Genomic DNA, 18,671 nt, shown 5'->3' on the forward strand with positions numbered 1-18,671 from the left:
CTTACTAACGTCCAGAATCAGGTGATTAAGTCTGACAGCTAAGAGGCTAATGTCAAAATTATTTTGAGATCGCTATACAAAGGAGGGAAGGGAGAGGAGAGGGTGTGCGTGTGAAACAACCTTTGTCAGCAGCTTATTTTTAAAATGTGTTGCTATTACTACATACATTTGCTACTTGATTAATTTACTTATTGGTTGCCTAGAATGGATAGAATTGGCACTGCTGCACATTTGTAAGAATACAATTGTTTAGTATGGCAGCGCCTGCACTTTGGGACAGCCTGCCTGGTGAGATCAAGGAGGCACCTTTGCTGTTCTCTCTTCAGCACCTGCTAAAAGGCTTTCTTGGTTAGGCAAGCCTACCCAGAAGCTTAGAAAGTTCAGGTAGTTTAAATCTGTTTTAGTATTTTAACTTTTTAATGTTTTGAAATAGGGCAGTGAACTTTTCTCAGTTTTATTTTTTTATCTTTTTGTAAATGGCTTTTAGGCTTTTTACAATCAAACAGCGTATAGATAGGAAATAAAATAAATAAATAAATAAATAGAGGGGGCTGTTTTGTTGTTTGATATTTCTGCTGCAAAGTTGCATTTCTTTCTAACAAACTTCAAACTTCCTTCAAAGTTCTCTGGAACATTTGATAGAATTAAATAGGTTGCTCTGTGTCTAGTGGCCAAGGGATTCATTCAGATTATGAAAAAGGAAGCATGATTTCAGTGAGCTAATTCCAAAATTTGCTTTTGAAAATTTTTGAATATGCATTTCCATTTAGCCAGAAAAGGTATTGTCACATCTCAAAAACTTTTAACTCTCTGTACTTTTTTTTTTAATCCAGCAATGTATTTCTCTCAAAATTACTGATGCTGTGATCCAATGAACTCTTTCGCCCAGGGAGACTTACTTCTAAGTGAGCATATAAGTTGCTAGGCTGATTAGGGAATAGGTCCCATATAACTTGGATGGTTTCCCTCTGAGGAAATCTGCTTCAAATTGCAAAGCAGCAATTTCAACATACAGTAGTCCTTCCTCTGTTGTGAGATGCATTTCCCAGGGGACATTGATAGGGTTGCACCAAGGTCATGAATACAGATTGAATATGTACCACAAGTTTGTACACAGTTTTATTTCAGGAATGGCACCATTTCTCTCTTTTGAGAGCTGTTTTTCTGCAGTGGCCAATTCAAACCTTCCCCAGATGGCCTTAGGCAAGCCATAGTTTTCAGCCTCCGTTGTCTCATCTGTAATATTGGGCTACGTCTACTTTCCTACCTTTTAGAGGGGTGGCTTTAAAAGATTACTGAAATAATGGAATGTAAAGCACTGAATATTCTAAATGCTCCATATAAATGCTTAGTATTACTGTTTATCTCTGAACATGTGTAGTAGCATTACGTGGGGAATTTAATTGTGTAGCCTGATCCTATCTACATTTATTGAAAAGCAAGTCTTACTGATTTCAGTAGGACTTACTCCTAGCAGGTTTGTATAGGATTGCATCCCAGTGAGCGCTCTGAAGATGGTTATTTCTTGGTCTGTTGAACAAGCTTGTGGTGAAATGTCTCATTTTAAGGAGCTCCTACAGGCCCTTGAGAATCTTCCACCTCCCCCCCAACCCCACCCTGCTTGCTTCACCCTGCAGTTATGCCTAATAATTGCAAGGGTCCATATATGGGCAGCAAAGTTCCTTTTTTATTCCCCTAATTTATATTTTTATTCAGGACAAGTTGTGTTGCTTCACACCCAGGATTTCCATTTCAACATGTTCACTCAAATAAACTTAAGGTTCTATGTAATGTGGCGTTTTAGGGATGGGTGATCAGCACCAATGAAGGGTATTTCGTGTGTGAGGTATATATTGCTTATGGTGGCTGCTGACTGAATCTTTACAGTATTACATAGCAACTGAAAGTTTCACTTTCAAACTGTTTTATGTTCTCCAACTGTATTAAGTACATATTTCCCCTTATCTTTCCTTTACCATTCTGGGGCACACAGTACATAGTTTGTTTACAGTAGGTTTATGGTAAACTAAGATCTACTAACCTGTGAGTGCCTCTGACCTCAGTTGGACTTAGTTCTGAGTAGACATGTGTAGGATTGCTCTTTGAGTAATGTGTTCTTTTGTACAACTGTAACTAAGCATTTCGGTAGGGTTATGGATCTGACTGGGACGCGGGTGGCCCTGGGGGTTAAACCAGAGAGCCTAGGGCTTGCAGATCAGAAGGTTGGTGGTTTGAATCCCCGCTACCGGATGAGCTCCCGTTGCTCGGTCCCTGCTCCTGCCAACCTAGCAGTTCAAAAGCACGAAGTGCAAGTAGATAAATAGTTACCGCTTCGGCGGGAAGGTACACAGCGTTTCCGTGCGCTGCTCTAGTTTTGCCAGAAACGGCAAATGCTTCTGCTGGCCACATGACCCGGAAAAACTGTCTGTGGACAGACTCTGGCTCCCTCAGCCAGTAAAGCGAGATGAGCGCCGCAACCCCAGAGTTGTTCGCGACTAGACCTAACGGTCAGGGGTCCCTTTACCTTTTTATGGATCTGACTGTTTAAAACAGGATTTTCTTCTTGTTTGCTGGTCATTGGCTTTCCAAGTTTCCATTCCAGAAAGGAAGTATAGGCAACTCCCCATTTACACGGGGTTATGTTCTGAGCACCACACACCTCAGTGAAATTGTGTGTATTTGAAACACCATTGGAAAAATAATTAGAGGGGAAAACACCCTCTAAACCCATTGGGAAACCCTTGGAAACCCCTTTAAAAACCAGCAGCACTTACCAGATGCCAAACTCTGCCCCAGCACACCACAATCGCTCCCTCCAAACCTCCTTGCTCCAACTCCAACTCCCCCCAAGCCTCAGCAGTCAGTGCAAGGGCTTGTGGGATTGCTAGGTGCTGTTTTTATGCCTTTTTGCCCTTTCTGGGCTCTTCTATTTATTTTTTAAAATATATTTTTATTGTGTTATACAAAACAAATTTAAGTTCAAACATTAAATATCACCATAATCATTTAGCATTCCCCTCCACCCTTCCATGGCTACCATTATCAATCTTTTTCTTTCCAACTGCTTCCCTTATTTTCTCTAAAAAAAATTTAATCATCCATTTATACTATAGTTGTTTTGGTACATTACAAGCATTATTCAAATCATGCCAAAGTTTTTAGTTGTTTACAGTGTTCTCTTAGGTACATTGTAATTTTTCCCTATTCCTTCTTAAAGTTCTTCCTAGTTTCTGATTTTCTCAGTCATTTCGCCGTTTCGGCCTAGTCCATCATTTTCATCAGCCGTTCGTCTCTGGTCGGGACTTTTATCTTCCTTTCAACTCTGGGCCAGAAGTATCTGCGCTGCTGTCGTCACGTACGTAAATAGTCATTTCTGCTCCTTCAGAATCTCTGCACCTAAAATGCCAAGTAAAAAAGCCTCTGGTTTTTTCACAAACGTTATTTTAAACATTGTAGATCATTTCCCACAATGCTGTTGTTATCTTGCACGTCCACCGCATGTGGTAGAATGTGCCTTCTTTCTCCTTGCATTTCCAGCAGACGTTTGAATCAGTTCTATACATCTTTGCTAATTTTACAGGTGTTAAGTACCACCTATACATCATTTTCATATAATTTTCCTTCAACGCACAGCACGCTGCAAATTTTAAATGCTCCCTCCATAACTTTTCCCAAGATGAAAATTGGATATTGTACCAACTATCTTGTTCCCATTGTATCATTACTGATTTAACTTCTTCGTCTTTGGTATGCCATTCTAGCAACAGTTTATACATTTTAGAAAGTAACTTCACATTGTTTTTCATAAATCTTTTTCAAACCTTGAAAATTCTTTACTAAAACAATTTTTGAAATCTATTTTAAACACTTCATTTAATTGATGGTATTGCAGCCAGTCTGTTACTAACTGTCTTATGTCCTCAAAACTTTTCAATTTCAATTGTTGTTCTACTTCCATGAGCAACTCTTTATAGGTTGCCCATTCACTTTTTGCATTAGTCTTTTTCAAGGATATCACTTCCACTGGGGAAAGCCACCTTGGTGTCTTCTGCTCTAACAGGTTTTTATATTTCCCCATATACCATAAATTGCTTTTCTTACCAAATGATTCAAAAACCCTTTATGCACTAGGTTTTCTCATACCATAAATATGCATGCCAACCAAGGTCTAAAATATCTGTATTTTTTAAGATTATCCATTCCCATAGCCAGCAGAGACATGACGCCTCATACTATAATTTCAAATCTGGCAGAGAGAAGCCACCTTTTTCTTTGGTATCCATTAGTAGTTTATATTTAATCCTTGGTTTCTTCCCCTGCCAGATAAATTTAGAAACATATTTTTGCCAGTGTCCTGCTCTTTGAAATAAAAATAACATTCTTGGCAATACATTCATTTTCATAACTGAAATTCTTCCCCAAAGTGATAAGTTCATCCTTCCCCAGACATCCATATTTTTCTTCATCTCTTTCTATGTTGTTACATAGTTATCCTTAAAAATATTTATATTCTTAGCTGTTAACCATACCCCCAAGTACTGCACCTTTTTTCAATGATCAGTTGTGTTGCTGGTTGTAGCTCATTTTTTTGTTCTGTCATATTTTTCACCAATGCTTTCTTTTTTTTTTATTTAACTTGAATCCTGCTACCTGTCCGAACTCAGATATTTTATCTAATACCCTTGGTATACTCACCAACGGGTTTTCTACTGTTACTAGAAGGTCATCTGCAAATGCTCTCAGTTTGTACGCTTTGCACCCAACTGTTACACCTTTTATTTCTTCATCAGATCTTATGTTCTTTGCCAGGGTCTCTAATACTAAAAGAAACAATAATGGCAACAGGGGACAACCCTTCTGGGCTCTTCTAAGGCCATTTTTGCATTTTTAAAATTCATTTCCAGGTTTGGCATGTCTAAATGGGGAGTTGCCTGTATTTTTTCACTTTTTCAAAAGAGGTGACTTTACATGTACAGGAGACTTGGTTGAATAGAGGAGCTCTAGAGCATATGTACAGTGGTACCTCAGATTACAGATGCTTCAGGTTACACACTCCGCTAACCTGGAAGTAGTACCTTGGGTTAAGAACTTTGCTTCAGGATGAGAACAGAAATTGCATGGCGGCAGCGGGAGGCCCCATTAGCTAAAGTGGTGCTTTAGGTTAAGAACAGTTTCAGGTTAAGAACGGACCTCCAGAATGAATTAAGTTCTTAACCAGAGGTGCAACCGGATCTTCAGCAAGTAAAATGAGAAATCGAGTCTTTTTGGCATTTCCGTTAAAAAACAAAAAAAGCTCAACAACTTTCAGGGTGCCCTGCAAGATAACCCAGTCAATAGTTGCTCCTGACACCCCACCCACCTCTTGGCCATCCTGAGCAGTGATGAGGCTTCTGACCTGTGCCAAGGAATTCTATGGTGTCATTTTCTTTGCTTTGGAATGATGTCTCTGCTTGTGTACAGGGGGGCCTCTCCACTCTGAGGGGTGCAGAGTCAGGGATGCGATCTACACTGCAGAATGGCTCCTTATATGAAGGTTACAGTCACCAAAATGGAATTTCTAGTTGCCTGGGCAAGACAGCTCTCTTATTTTTTGAATGATGGACTGACTGTGATTGATTCTCAGTTAAACATCTGGCTAGTTCAGATGACAGCCTTGAGCCAGGTTAAGAGCTTGAAGAAGAAAAGTCACTTTATCCAGGAACAGTCCACATATCAGCGTTCAAAATTTGCCAGGTGACAGGCACATTTTGCACCTGGCTATTTGCCACTTGCGACCAAGCAGAGATGCCCAGGCACCAGGCACCACTGCTTTCACACACTAGCAACGCACCCTATAGAATTCTATCTGTTATATTTTATCTGCACAATCAGAACGAATTTCTGAGTGGAACCAAAAGCTTGTATTGAAAAATATGACTTTCGAGCTGTCTGGCCCCAAAATGACAACTAGGCATTCCATTTTGGCGACTGTAACCCTGGTTTAAGGAGCCATTTGGTGCCTAGCTGATATATCTGAGTTTCTAACACTGCCACATATATTCCAACCACCTCTTTTTTGGAGATTGCTCCTGCTTAGGCTGCACAGAAGGCAGTTTGCTTCCAGAAATTCATTCCAGTTGTGCAGATAACATACAACTGATATAATTCTACAGGCTGGGATATTAGTATGTGAAAACAGTTCAGATCCAGGGATCCCCAGGCAGGCGTCTCCAGATGGTAGAGATTTCAGGCCCCATTCTGGCACCCAGGCATCTTCACTTGGTCGCAAGTGGTCAAAAACTAGGTGCCAAATGCGCCCGGTGCCTGGCTAATTTCAAAAACTGCTGTCATACAGGGCAGTTTCAAAGTTGTAATTAGCCCCCTCTCCCCCCGCCACAGATGACTGTATCTAGTAAATACCTAGTGCATAGCATTTTGGTTATACTAAAATTAATATGCTAAATGGTTTTTAATTACTCCATATTTCACCTGCTTTAAATCTAAATAATATAAGGGAAGTCCATGCTGTTGAATTATCTTAAAATATTTACAAGTGTTGTAAATTTCTGAACCAAAACATTTGATCAGGAAAAATAAGCAATAAAGCACCCTTAGTATGGCTTAAATGCTATTTACTGGAAGTTTTCCAATAAATATAATTTTCAAGTATATAAGTTTTAAAGCACGCTAAGGGTGCTTTATTGCCTGTTTTTCCTAATGAAATTGTTTGGCTCAGACAAACATGAAAAATTAACGTGCCACACTTACCGTTTACTAAATTAAAAGTTATATATGATCAATATGATCTCAATCTGTTTAGGGGATTCTTTCAAGTTTTTTCAGAAAACCACATCATTGTCTGGAAGTGACACTGGCATAGTTCTGTGGGTGATCACTGCTTCATATTCCTAAGCTATTACAGTAGGAGCAGGATATGACCAGGGCAAATTCGAATCTGTTTGCCTGCAGGGCATCTATTTCAGTTGCTGTTGAATGTTTAACTCAGGGTACGTAAATCCTGCTGCTCCTGTGTGGGTGCCAGCACCCCACTTGGTCTGATGTTTGGACTCACAGGTGTGAATCTTGCAGAACTCAGCATCCCCTTGCCACCACCAGCCTCAAAATTGGCAGTGCACGTGGTAAGGGATTGTCAAACATTACTACCCTTTGTGTGTTTTGCTACTTGCTCTTAGGAACCATATAATTGTTCTCGCAGTAATTTGTGTGCAGTAATATGTAAATTGTCCCTAAGATTGCAGCTGTAAATAGTATAGCAGGCCTCCTCTTGTAAGTCTGGTGTGCTGTTACTGCAGCAAGCGGTAGCTTCACATCTGTGGAATGGCCTCCCCATTGAAGTGAGTCTCACCCCAACTTTATATTATTTTAGAAACCAGGTAAAAGCTCACCTTTTTGTCAGGCTTATGGAGGCTGATGACTTAAACCAGTTTAATGATGCTTATGAAAACATTTATTTTTTTTGCTGAAAGTCTGCATATAAATCTCTTAATTAATAAATAAATTGGTATGAATTTCTTGAATGGCTCTTTTTTGTCTACATTTTCAAAGTGGAGATAAATGATAATGGCTTGCCATTCAGGGTTGTTGTAAGAATTATTATTTATGATGTTTGTGAAGATCTTCCACCACTTAAAATACTAATGTCTAATTGATGTGTTGTGTGATGTTTGACATGTGTACTATATAAACGATAAAGTGTATTTCTTGGATGAAGTTGATTTAAGAAACTAAATCAACAGGTTCCACTTGAGAGCTTTCTGGGAGGCAACTTAATAAAAAAAACTTCTGATCTGGGATATCCCAATTAAATGGAAACCTTCAGTTCTTTATAGAACTCTTTTTTTTAATCTCAGAGCAATTTTACAAATTATAAGCGGTACACTCCCATGTCCCAAACACTGTTTATCTATGTGCCTATGTTCTCTGAATGGTATGTGGAATATACTATTGAGATTAAGATTCCTCGGGGCTTTGTATTCCCAGCATATGAGCAGCTTTTTCTAAACCTTCCTCCCATCCTTAAGGAATAGTGAAAGTGTCTTGGATAGCAGCTGTCTTCAGTCAGGGCACCTGAGATTACTGAACACTGTTAACTCTGGCTACACATAGTTTTCCTGAACTGGGGACTCCCAACTTTTGCACCCTTGGGGTTCAGCTCTGCTTTCCAGTAAGCAAAGTTTGAAAGTAGACAACACCAGCACCACATAGATAAGTCACTGGGTTTCTGTCCTGACATTTTAGGAATTTAGCTGCCTTCTCAGGTCTCCAGAGGAAGGAGTTAAATCTTGGGGCAAGGAGTCTGGATCAAGTAGCAAAGCCATTTTCTACTTGGATTTAAAGTCCCTTCCCCTCCCAGATGTCCATCTGCACCCTTTGTGTCCGAGGATCTAAGCTTCAGGACACTTAAAGGTAAAGGTACCCCCGCCCGTACGGGCCAGTCTTGACAGACTCTAGGGTTGTGCGCCCATCTCACTCAAAGAGGCCAAGGGCCAGCGCTGTCCGAAGACACTTCCGGGTCATGTGGCCAGCGTGACATTGCTGCTCTGGCGAGCCAGAGCTGCACACGGAAACGCCGTTTACCTTCCCGCTAGTAAGCGGTCCCTATTTATCTACTTGCCCCTGGGGGTGCTTTCGAACTGCTAGGTTGGCAGGCGCTGGGACCGGGCAACAGGAGCGCACCCTGCCGTGGGGATTCGAACCGCCGACCTTTTGATCGGCAAGTCCTAGGCACTGAAGCTTTAACCCACAGCGCCACCCGCATCCCTTTCAGGACACTTAGCAGTATGAAAAAAATAGCATCATGTCTGACCAAAAGAACTACCGGTAGATCAGCACACGGTACTGTGCTTTGCGGTACTGAAAACTCTTAGTTCTTTTTTCATCCTTGGAGATGTCTTCTGAAGAATTTGTGAACATGATTGCCTTTGTTAAGGTTACTGCTTCCTCCCTTGGTCTCTAAAGTTAGATGTCTGCAGGTGGGGTGATGAACCTGCATGTAAATGCTTGCATATTGACATCCTTCTCCTTGTTTCTGTTTTGTGGGCTTTCCATGGGCATCTCATAGGTCATTGTGAGAAGAGGGCGCTGGACCAGATGAGTTTATGTGCAAAGTGTCTCCATGTTCATATGTGAAGGGCAGGTGTTGTCACCTGTGTCTTTTCTGCAACCTAGGACAAGATGGAGAGCACTAGCTCCCTTCCTGTTTATGACAGCTTTTTTTGTTTTTGTTTTTGCCTGGAGGAGATTCTTACTTGCCACAGGCAATTGTAGCTATTTACAAGTCTTCAGGAAGAGCTCTATGGCTACTGGGCACCTGTTATCTGGTGTGCCTGGGGCATTATTGAACATGAAACCCCCAAAGAGCTGTGACGTTAAGTATAGTATATTTCTTGCTCCATTGCGTGGTTTTAGAGAACCATTTTGTTTTTCCTTTCCAGTAAAAATGTTAGGAAGGTTTTTACCACACATTGATTACAATTGTGTAGAATTGTTAGCTAGCGGAACAGTCTTCTAGACTATTGAAATAGGAATGTGTTGTGTATACAGCACCTGCCTGTGGGAGCATAGCATTGGTGTTTGCCCTGTTAGTAAAACCAGGGTCAAATACTGAAAGCATTACTTCGTCAGAACAGTAATGATGAACACAGAAAGTTACACTAGTTAGGAAAACTGTTTTCTAGAGGACTCCAGAGCCTCCCAGGCCATTGTACCAAATCACCAAAGACCTTTTCATGATGTGTTTTGAATATCCATAGAGTATTCTTTGTGATTAGAAATTACTTCACATCTGCTTGGAAATAGAGCTGTTGAAATAAAAATGCTCTGCTTTAATGCAGTCTCTAGCTACTGCCAGGGCTTCTGAGTTTGATCTGAAGTTGCAGGCTTTTAGTCTCCTTCTCAGGAGTAGGGTTCAAACAACACCTGCCCTATGCATTCAAGGAATGATGGGGGCTGGGCTGCTGCCTAGGCTCGCACTGCCCTGCTGCTGTCGTGTCTCGGGACCAGACTCCCTGTTCTCTATGTGTTCAGCAGGAATTTTGTGTCCCTCTGCTTCCTATGTGCAGAAAGGAGCTTTGTACTTTGGCAAGTACAAAATATGCAGGCCTAGAGCCCTTCTCACGTAGAGAACCTTATGCATGTACATTGACGTATATGAGAACCTCGAAAACATGGTCACTGGTGTATTCACATTGTAGGTGCGGCTTATCTGTGTAACCTCAGACACCCCTTGCATGTTTCACTGATGCATAGGGAGGTCATCTGACACATGTTCCACCCAAGGTATCCAGCGGCAGGAGCAAAATCTTAGGATGAGGGGTCAGGAGCAAAGGTATGGGCTTCTTTTGGCTTGAGAGCTTTGTTATTAGCTCTACCCCTCCCCGTGCCTATTGTGGCAGAACCAGGCATAGTCAGTTTGTGGCAACCATAGAACAACTGCAACAGGCAGAGTGGTCATTCCTTTGCCTAAAACAGGATTTCCTGGTTATCTTTGATTTTATTTTCATGTCTTTGCCAATGTGACAGACACTCATAAGAAACAGTGGAGAAAGTAAGTTTTTAGCATATTTATGCGATTGGGCATCACTGTGTCTTCTTCTAACAATCAATAGAAGCAAGGACAGGAATTCATACTCTTTCCTCCTTTGGACTGATTCTGCATGAAAAATGGCATTTATTTCATAGAATCATAGAATGTAGAGTTAGAAGGGACCCCAAGGATCATCAAATTCAGTGGTTCACAATTAGCAAATTACTGAGGACCCCCTATTTTTCAAAAGCCAAGCCACAGACCCCCTCCTTTTGAAAATTTTGATCGCTCTATGGTAGTTACCTGTGCAAAGCAATTTTTTGAAGAAAATGTGGGGTAGCCCTTAATAAGCAAAGGATTTTAGATATACTAAAAACAGACCATAAAAATTGTGATATTACCACACATTGCCTGTCCCCAGACTTCTCTCCATTGCTCCACTACAGCTGAATATTAAAAAAGCAATTGTGTCCCCAACTTGCAAGCATTCTATATGCAGAAGGCTTTTTATATGAGAGAGTATTCCTTACTCGTAATCTGATATGGTACATCTTAGCAAAACTTTGCAGCATATGGTTCTTCTAATTGAGGGATCTTGCACCTTCAAGACATAGGTGAAGACTTGGTCAGGGCTTGATAAAGTACTGGTGAAGACTGAGTAGAAAACAGCTGTAATTTTGTAATGTTGGATTTATTTATTTATTTATTTATTTATTTATTTATTTCTCCTGTGCCCAAGTTTCATCCCTGTCTTAAAGAGATTACAGTGGTATCTCAGGTTAAGAACTTAATTCGTTCTGGAGGTCTGTTCTTAACCTGAAACTGTTCTTAACCTGAAGCACCACTTTAGCTAATGGGGCCTCCTGCTGCAGCACGATTTCTGTTCTCATCCTGAAGCAAAGTTCTTAACCCAAGGTACTATTTCTGGGTTAGCAGAGTCTGTAACCTGAAGTGTCTGTAACCTGAAGCGTATGTAACCCGAGGTACCACTGTAATTAGTTAAATACAGTACTTATTTGGAGTGAGGTTTTTATTCTTGTTGATTACCCAATAGGAACAATGAACTTTTTACCTTATTAGGATTCTGCCGGACATCTGTTTCCTTCCACCCCCAAATGTAGCCACAGAGCTTCCCGCAGAAAACAAGAAAACAGCATCCATGCAGGCTGCCTTTTGCACTAAATCGGCCTGGGTAATGTATTGAGACATCGCCCAGGACTGGTATGAAGGGCAGACTGTGATGGCAGCTTCACTCGGCAGTATGTCGCAAATGAACCCACCACTGCTCTTGGCTCCTTCCAGCTGGCGCTGGTAGCAGTGGGACTCAGGAGCTGCAGTGGTTGACATACCGCTGAGTGAAGCCACCATCCTGCTCTGGCCTCATGCTGGCAGAGGGAGAAACAATCTGTATCGGCGAGGAGCCTCTGCTTCTTCAATCTGCTTGGCTGAGGACCATGTGACTGCCCTTGCCCCAGCCAAGCAGTTTTAGGAGCCCCTGACCTGCCACCTTCTCATACAAGCTGGGGGGGGGGGGGTCGGTTGCCGCTTCCCTCAGCCAAGCAGTTAACAGAGCCCCTAGCCTGCCGCTGGCTCGTTCAGCTGGGGGCCAGGAGGCCTCCCCCCCCCCAGTTGAACAGTTCAACAAAGGGACTTGCTCATTGGGACTTGCTCACTGTGTAGAGCTGGGCCATTATCTTAGCTGCTGCTTCCTTCCCTAAGGCGGGAAGAAGCAGCTGAGATAAATTCCAATCATTGTGATATACCAGGATTTAGCTGCTGATATTTCACGATGTTGAAAAGAAAGCATCGCCCAGTCCAAGCACTAAACTAAATCATCAGAGCTTGAGCTGTTGTGCTAATCATAGTGGAAATTTGCTTAGTTATTTCCCCTGTTGGGCTTCCAAGGAGGGACACGGATCCCAAACACATAAGGCAAGATTCACTGAAAACCCTCCCTACAAGCAGCGGGCGAGTTCTCTAAACCTGAAAGCAATTAGAAGTTATTTTCAGTTAAAAAGTAGAGATTAGGGGGAAGGAATCCCATACATTTTTTTTAATGATAAGCAGGTGAGCTGTTTGTACGTCCCCCTCCCCTACAATCACACGAACCCTCAGAAACTGTGTCAGAGGTTTGTACCCAATCCCGGCTCACTTGCCATCCGGCAACATTCTCACAAGGCATTCACTGGGCAATTAACAAGCTAAGTGAGTCCCTGGCAGGGGATGGTGCTGTGGACCCCCTGGGTATGTTCGGCAGACCCCTAATTGGGGACCACTGGTCTAGTCCAACTAAAGCAGGTATGTCCAAAGTCCATCCTGGGGGCCTAACCTGGCCCACCGGTCAATTTAATCCTGCCCCTGTGGCAGTTTATTTCCTGGGTTAAAATCCTGAAAAAAGCTCAACAACTTTGGTCGGCCCTGAGGCATGTCAACTTCATCACATCTGGCCCTCTTTGAAAAAAGTTTGGACATTCATGAGAGATGGCCACCCAACCTTTGCTTAAAAAGGGAGGAGAGGCCACCACCTCTCGTGGGAGTCTGTTTCACTGTCAAAATTCTTTCTGATGTTTAGTTGGAATCCCCTTTGCTGGATCCTGGAATTAGAAGGTGACTCAGGTATACAGCCAATCCCCCACAACTCATCAAAACATGTCCTGCAAATGCAAACCATTCTTTTAGTCTTCATATTGCAGGGCAAGTTTAGGTGATTATGTGCTGTGGCTGAGAGGAAAACTGGAATGTAGTCTGGTATTTATGGAATAGAATTCTACAGGATTTGTTGCTGGTGTGAAAATAGTCTCGATCCAAGGATCCCCAGGGCTGCACCTCCAGATGGTGGAGACGTCACAAGTGGCCGATAGCCAGGTGCAAAATGCTACGGGCACCTGGCAAATTTCAAATGCTGCTGAGATGGGGAGTGCTGGGAACAACACAAGCAATAGTTCCTTAAAAAACAAATATCTCCTTGTCTTGCCCCCCCAGCCCCTCCTTTCCCTTAGCTGTACATGTCAAACACAAATCAGCAGGACCTCTGCTTGGGATCTGCTTTGCTAGATTATTTGGGGTAGATTTGGGGGGGGGGGGAGAGCTATAGCCCTGAGGAAGTTTTCAACAGTCAGTGAGTCAGTGACTTTTCTGCTTGCCTTGTCCCACCCTCCAGCCCTGGAAGCCGTAAGACTGCTGCTCCAGAGGAAGAACTGTGAGGGGAGAGAGACTTTCTGTCCATCAGGCAATGGCTTTTCCACATGCCTTATCCCACCCTCCAGACTTGGGAGCCTTTCCCAGACCATGAACAGCATAAGGAACTGGAAAGAGAGGAATTCAGGGAAATAACTAGAGCATGTACCACTCTGGGGAGACAGTGCGCGGGCGGGCAGGGGCTCAGCCGGCGTGCCAAATGGAGCTACTGGCTTAGCTATCCCAGGTTTGTTGATATGGTTATTAAATTGATTCTATATTTAAAAACGGCACACCTTTACATAATACATTGATATATAACAGGGAAGGACATTGCTGGCTGTCATTGACAACAGAATACTGCCTTGAAGGCCCAATTATCTTATCTTATCTTACCTTATCATCTTATTGGTTGATTGAGTTTATATACCGCCCTGTACCTGGAGGTCTCAGGGTGGTTCACAGAAAGATGACAATGTATATAATCAGAATATAGGGGATGGAAAGAACAGTAAAATCAGTTCAGCAAACTCAACCCCCCCCAAACCCCCATCCATACAAAATCCCTAATAACAATATAATAATTTCATCAGATATAAAATTGATCTTCCCCAAATGACATCAAGACACAATCAGATAAAGGCATGGTATGACGTTTGACTCCATAAGTACAGGGGTGGGGTTTTTTCTTTATTTCTTTATTTCTTTCTTTCTTTTTTTGGTTTGATTTTTTTGAGGTATAACAATTCCTGCAGCCAATCAGAAGCTGTGCTTTGGAAGTCGAACGGACTTCCGGAACAGATTCTGTCCGACTTCCGAGGTACGACTGTACTGGGAACATAGTGTAAAGCATGTAAATGCCATTTGTCTTGTGTGGGAAGCTTCTAGAAGCCACAGGTGAGAGCCGAGTGCAGGCTGGGGACCGAAGGTGGACAAATTAGCCCCAAATGAGCATGACATGTCCCCCACCAGAGGTACTACCCCTCCCCTAACACCCCATGCACCCCAGGAAATGGCTTCAAGTGGCTGACTAAACCAGGTGAGGGAAGCTGATGGGTCTCAAACCCTCAGGGAGTGACAGAGCTCCCCTGCATGCAAAGACAGGCTCCACGGATGGAGTGGAAGAGATCAGTAGTGGGTCCAACAATCAAGAAGGTGGTTTCTACATGTGCTGTGTAGGGAAGTAGGGGGTGGCCCACCTGGGAAGCTAGCCCATCTAGGAGAAGAAAAACTCTCATCCTATGCCTCTGCTGCCTTGCGGGATATCTTCAGGAGCAAACCCTACACCAATCCGGAGTGGAGTTCCTAAGGTGGTTAGATGGTGCCTTGTATGCTGCCTCCTGGTAACTGCTACAGCCAAGCTAGTGCCACACATCTTGCTCTGCTTTCCTTGGAACCACATCTGCAAGGCTGGGGGGGCGGGTCCTTGTTGTCTGGGAAGCCCAGGACCTCCAGACACATTGTCCAAGCTTGTGTCCCAGGGAGGTCATGTTAAGTGCTGCTAATGCCGTGCTTTGACTTCACCCCTGGAGGTGCACTCCTTTGTCTCTTGGGACAGACTTAAGCCAACAACAATGTGGGGGAAACTTTGCATGGGGGGGGGGGCAGGAGTAGTACCTGAAGCAGAAGCTTTCCTATGTTATTTTTTTCTTTCTGTGATTGTATTCTTCCTGCCCTTGTAAGTGCAGATGGTAGGCTATTGAACTGCCAGCTGGGAAACATAAAACCATAAATATCTGCACATAGCCTTTGCCAAACATCCAGTGTTTAAATTAATTTAATGTGGCAACGTAGCAATTTAAATCAACTAGAAACTCAAGACTTATCATGGCAGCTATTACCGGCTTCCATTAATGGAGCAAAACAGAGAAGGCATATAACTACTATTTATTAAGAGGCCGAGAGAGAGGCCAATATATCGCATCAGTGATGCAAACGTTAGAGTCTGCCAAGTAAAGTACCGGAAAGATCCTTTGAAGCAGAATCACGTGATTTAATGCTGTGCTGTAAATAGGCAGTTTCCAGGTTTGTTTGGTTCTCTGCACTGGGATTGCTTAACGGTACAGAATCTGAAACCCTTGACCTGAAAATGAGTTGGCAGCACATCTTGGGACTGCTTCCATAACTTGCAAAATGATGGGGCTTCAGGAGCCAGAGAGTGGTGCTCCTTGTGAAATGAGAGTGCTCTTTACTGTGCTTCTTTCTGTTCAAAATTTATTTCATGGCAGTGGTGTGGGTTGTGCAATGCATAATATTTCTCTACTTTGATATGGCTTTTACTGAGCGCTTTGGGTGAAATACAAATCCCAAATAATAGCACGACTGACAAATGTCTGAATGACAGGTGCACACCCAGCTTTTTCTTTTATTTAAATCATTTACACCCAATCTCTCCTCAATAGAGGCAAAGGTGACTAAAGGCAATGAAGCCGAAAACAACCGTTATAAGAAATAAAAACAATGACACTTAATGCACAGCAGAACAATAAAAAATGAAATAAAATTGCTATTAAAAACCAGTGTCATCAATGCAGCTTCCAGCAAATTAAAACAATTTAGCTAGCAGGACTTTAAAAATTATGGCCCAAAGGTTTCATAAAAATGTCAGGCTTTTACGGCATGGCCAAAACCTGTTGATCATGGGAAAAGATGAGCCATCCTTTTGGAGCCCCATGGCTGAGAATCCCCATCTCGGACCCCAACTAGATAAACCTCTAGGGATGCTTCATTGGAAGATTTTGGGAGAAGGATGCCCTACAGATATCTTGCGCTCACTCTGAGTTGGATCCGGACACTTACAAAAAAGAAAAGAGAAGCCAGCGTAGTTGTTTTACTAGGCCTCCTGACTCCCAGGAAGTGGCTCCATTCACAGCCAATTGTAACTTTCAGATACTTTTTGAAAGGAGCATCACATGGAACAAAAAGCTTTTTTGTTACTCTGCGGACTCACAAAACTTCCTCAGAGTGTAGACAGAGTGTTAAGTTTTAATCCGGAAGCATTTCAAGTGGATTTGCAAATGGTAATCATAATGCAGGAGTCTACAGAAAATGAGCTAACTTATTAGTGGCCAGAATAGTGGTCCACAACAGACAAGCTTAAGAATTCTGCCTTGAGGCTTTTTGTGTTTAGAAGAAAGGTCTGTGTGTTTACTATTGGAAAGCTTTCTTTCATACTTCCTGATGTAATAACAGGAGAGTAATAATGTCCAAAGTAAATATTTGACTGTGGATCTATTCCCATGTTCATCAGTCTGATTTTTATTGCTTCTGTTTATAGCTTCTCTTCACTTTCTTCCCTTTTTTTGTTCAGTATTTTCATCAAATGTCCCTCAAATGGTGCCGTTTGCCTGTGTGTCCATTAATTCTTGTCATGCCACCCCCAAAATATACCATAAAAAGGGAAGCTGTGATGGACCTTACAGCTGCCTTCTATCTTAAGGTTACCAGATTTTTTTCAATGAATCCAGGGACTCAATCAATCAATCAATCAATCAATACTGCACGTTCAGGACGGTGATGCTGCAGTGGTGGCAGTGGCAGAGGGGCGGCTGCCACCTTGACCCCAACCGCCATGTTTCCCCTTCCTCCGAGGCTTCTATCTCCTTTCTCCATGAGCCTGGGCAGCCCCTGAGTTGTTGGTTCTTTGGTGGTGGTGGTGGTGGTGGGGAAACAGTGCACGGAGGGTCAGGCATGGAAGGCGAAGAAGGAGGGCTGAGAGAGGCGGCGGCAAGGCTCAGTCAGCGCGATGCCTCCCTTCCCATTGGAGCAGCCCCAATCCCATTCCTACCTGCGTGCAAGCAGGAGGGGGTGGGGATCCCTCAGCTGGGAAGGGAGGCTTCCCATTGCCTAACTGAGAGATCCCCGCCCTGCTCATGCTTGCATGAAAGTAGGAGTTGGGATCGGGGCTGCTCCGATAGACGGCATGATGCCTTCTTTCACAGCTTAGTTGCTGGGGTGAGGGAAGGTGGAGGCAGCCCGGAAGCTGCATCTGAGAGCCCCTGCACCACCATCATATGGGGACTTCCAAGCAGCTCCTGAAGCCAGGCAGAGCCAACTGCTCCGGGCTGCTGAGACTGTCGCAGCTGCATTTCCCAGGGACATTAGATAAAATCCGGGGATGGAATTTGTCCATGGACTTATTCGCAAATCTGGGGACAGTCCCCGGGAAACCGGGACGTCGGGTAACCCTGTTCTATCTCCCTCCTACATCTGTAATGTCTTTGTCTCTCCACTTTGCCCACCATAGACATGGCTGGTTTAATCTTAGGCGTTTTCTGTTATCATTCTTTTATAAGTCAACAGAATAGTTGTAAGTGATCCCCTGAAGAAGAGTGACACTTGCAAAACTTTGGTATTATTCTTTTAGATATCTGGTTCTATCCAAATAATAATAATAATAATAATAATAATAATAATAATAAATTTTATTATTTATACCCTGTCTATCTGGCTGGGTTTCTCCAGCCACTCTGGGTGACTTACAGCATATATAAAACATAGTAAAAAAATCAAGCATTAAAAGCTTCCTGATACACAGCTGCCTTCAGAAGTCTTCTAAAAGTCAGATAGTTGTTTATTTCTTTGACATCTGATGGGAGGGCGTTCCTCAGGATGGGCACCACTACCAAGAAGGCCCTCTGCCTGGTTCCCTGTAATCTCACTTCTTGCAGGGAGGGATCCGCCAGAAGGATGTTGGAGCTGGATCTCAATGTCTGGGCTGAACAATGGGGGTGGAGACGCTCCTTCAGGTATACTGGGCTGAGATGGTTTAGGGTCAGAACCAACAAATTGAATTGTGCTCAGAAATGTACTGGAAGCCAGTGAAGATCCTTTATGGCCAGTGTTATGTGGTCTCGGCGGCCGCTCCTAGTCACCAGTCTAGCTGCCACATTCTGAATTAGTTGTAGTTTCCAGGTCACCTTCAAAGGTAGCCCCACGTAGAGTGCATTGCAGTAGTCCATGCAGGAGA

At 43.0% G+C, this 18,671-nt stretch overlaps 1 protein-coding gene and 1 long non-coding RNA gene across 3 annotated transcripts in view; both read left to right on the forward strand.

The window, feature by feature from the left end:
* The window catches only part of LOC310677770, a 204,218-nt gene that overhangs the window by 61,726 nt on the left and 123,821 nt on the right, over nt 1-18,671 (forward strand). The gene's annotated exons all lie outside the window — the stretch shown is intronic.
* ETV6 (ETS variant transcription factor 6) overlaps nt 1-18,671 on the forward strand; it is a 144,182-nt gene that overhangs the window by 1,690 nt on the left and 123,821 nt on the right. The window lies entirely within an intron of this gene.

The sequence above is a fragment of the Podarcis tiliguerta genome, assembly GCF_965153285.1.
Source record: "Podarcis tiliguerta genome assembly, chromosome: 5".
In the NCBI taxonomy this organism is placed as follows: domain Eukaryota; kingdom Metazoa; phylum Chordata; class Lepidosauria; order Squamata; family Lacertidae; genus Podarcis; species Podarcis tiliguerta.